The following is a 3,229-nucleotide window of genomic DNA, read 5'->3' on the forward strand; positions in this document are numbered from 1 at the left end:
AAAAGAGTGTCTAGCATAAAACTAAAAATTTTAATATATGCTACGTATTAAACTGTGTTAAATATACTGATATATGTGTGGAACAAACTGAAAAGATTAAGTAATCTAATCAAAATATAAGAATATCTTTATCTTATCAGAGACATAGCCTAGGACTGTTTAAACAGTGCAGGCGAGGGAAAGGACTCCCAGGGTCCATAGCTGACTCTGGATCTTAACGGCTTTCACCTTGAGCTAATGATGTACGGTCTGTTTCCTCTTCTATACAATAGAATAATGCAACTTGCAGAGGGGTTGGAAAAATAAAATAAATAAATGCATCTAAAGTGCTTAAGATAGGGCCTTGGACTGTGAAATAGTTTAATCTTTGTCTATTATTATTACCACACATTCAGGTAAAACAAACAAAAAATCAGAAAATATTTGCAAATATCATATATTCCTTCCAAAAGTAAAAATTTATTTTTGGTTAATGATCCTCATAGTATTTCTCAAGGCAGGAAGATAAGTACCTAGAGCAGTAATTCCCAGGTTTTCTGTTGTGCAGATAAATTCCACAGGACCTTGTTAAAATTCAGCCTTTGATTCAGTAGTTCTGGGGTGGAGTCTGAGATTCTACATATTTAATAGTCTCCCATGTGATGCCACTGCTGCTGGTTTTGCCCACCACATTCAGAGTACCAAGGAGTAAAGCAATATCGTCTCCTTTGACAGCAGAAGTAATTGAGGTGGGACATCACAGAATGACTATCAACATAAGTGCATGAGACAACGATCCTTTTTGTTTTTCACATTGACAACTAGCACAGGATAGATTAGCTTCTTTCTCCTTTAATTGAATTCATCTCATTAAGTTAGACAGGGGTCAGGCAACGTCCCCTTTATAGAGATTATGATTCTGCAGCACAGACGATTTATAACATTTGCTCTGGGTTTCATGACAAATACATCATAAAGAATAAACATGCCTTTCAAAATGTAGTTTTCTAGAATAAACAGTAGTTCTAACATTATAGTTTTAATGGTTCCTTCTTTGCTGAGCTTTTTATAGACACCAGTTATTTAGTTAAGAAAATTTTCTTTTAATGTTAGTGTGCAAAGAATTCAAATTACAAATGAATGTTAAATAATATCAGATGCTTTTATGCATCTATATGTTTCCTCCTTAAATATTTTACTATGGAGAGTCAGATGTACAGATATCCTACACTTGATCTTAGCCAAAAGGCCAAGAAGCGATTACAGATTTCCTAATGCTAAGCCCCTCCTGCATTCTTTGGCAAAACTCAAATTTATGTATATATAGATATCTATATACTTCTGTATCTGTAGATCTATATAATCTCTATCTATCTATCATCTATCTATCTATCATCTATCTATCTATCTATTTATCTATCTATCATCTATTATTTATCATCTATCTAACAACTATGGCTGGATTCATCTTACCAGTATTTTGTTTGGCCTGCAATGTATTTTTTTGGTTTTGATATTAAGGCTATAAAAGCCTTGTAAAATTTTTTGGATATGTTCCCAGTTCCCACTCTCTGGATTACTTTGTACAGGATTGTACTCCTGAGTGTCACTTTTTCTGTCCTTTTTTCATCATAGACATTTCCTCAATGCTCTGGGATACTCTGAAATTCACATACTTTTGCTACATTTTCCACTTTTTAAAACATTTGTATTTCTAATAAACTTCAGCTGCTACTATGTGTCAACTAACTTGTCAATAAAACTTTATACCAATAATTAGCATCATCTTATGGAAAATGAACACATGTAAATGAACATTTGGATAAACATACATTTTGTAGTGGGTGCAGTAAATATGACTCATATAGAGTTCAATTTTCCATTATTATGTTAATTCACTCTTTCGAAATACATAAATAATTGATCTGCGCCCTAGTGGATGTTAAATATCAGCTCTCTTAAACATACCATAGAAAGTATCACAGGTGTAGAATCCTTGTGCCTCAAAAGATCAGGTTGTCAATTGCTGGAGGAGAAATATCCCAGATGTCTACACTCCTGGACTTTCTATATAACATTCATCTTTGCCATTATTTGTTAAATTGGCCATGTTCTGCAGCCTTTATACTCATTAACAATTTTATTTAATCCTCGCAATAACCCTGAAAGAAACAATTTTCAATCTCATTTAACATAAACCTGAACTTCTGAATGTTAATTTCCTAGGGTCAGGTAGTGTATGAGTGAAGGAGGTAGGCTTCCAACTCAAATCTGGTTGACTCCAAAATTCAGAGAAATTTCATGCTGACATTCTTTCCCTTATAATTTTAGTTCCCAGCTCAGTGCAGACTCAGTGTTCTCTAAAAGCCCAGGAATCTATCTTGTCTCAGATTCTGGGAAAAAAGGTCATGAACTAGAAAGTTTTTATCATGCCTCTTCATTCTTCATAGTCATTAATCAGTCTTACTGTTTATCTTATAATGATTGTCTCTAGATAACTGTAAACCCACAAACAAATAAGTGAATAGATTGTTTGTAACCAGCACGGTCATTTTGCTCATTCATTGATTCAAGTACTTGGTTTTTTACTTAACACACATTTCTACCTGACAAATTCTACATATTTAAATCCAAAGGTCCTTTCTCCTTTATCATACTTAAAATGTTGAAAGCTGAAAAATGCATTTTTTCCAAAATAAATAACAACTACATATAAAATGACAAAGAAGAAACATTAGAGAACTAAAATAATTTCAATATGTAAAACTCATTTAGAATATAAGCTTGATCAAAATGAACAAAGGTATTGGTTCTACCAAGAAAAATGGCTCTGAACACCACAAATATTTAAACTGCCTCCTCAGTAATGTGTTTTCTAATTTCAAACACCATTGCATTTGTATTCCAGCCAATTTCCATACTATAAATGTCAGTCAACATAGGCTGATTATGCCTAAGAATGATTTAAAAAGAACCTTAACAACAGTAAAAGTCATGTCTGTATTTTCATTATGCATTTGAGCCTTTAGATCGTAAATACTCCCTCTGAGCTAATATTTTAAATTCAAGGTCATATACAGGGGATTTTTTCCTTGCTAATTAGAAAATAGATTACTCCACTTGAAATTATGTAGGTGGAAATTCTTCCCTGAGGAATTTATCTCTTTCAGATGTGTTTGATCATGTTCAATATTTTTTTAACTATATTATATTTGCTTTTCCCCTCTTACCTACCAAATATGATGCACAG

General features: G+C 32.8%; 1 pseudogene; it reads right to left on the minus strand.

Moving 5' to 3' along the window:
- Positions 1-1,097: 1,097 nt before the first annotated feature.
- LOC118606238 lies at positions 1,098-1,240 on the minus strand (annotated as a pseudogene).
- Positions 1,241-3,229: the final 1,989 nt, after the last annotated feature.

Source organism: Rousettus aegyptiacus, unplaced genomic scaffold, assembly GCF_014176215.1.
Source record: "Rousettus aegyptiacus isolate mRouAeg1 unplaced genomic scaffold, mRouAeg1.p scaffold_m13_p_1, whole genome shotgun sequence".
Lineage (NCBI taxonomy): Eukaryota > Metazoa > Chordata > Mammalia > Chiroptera > Pteropodidae > Rousettus > Rousettus aegyptiacus.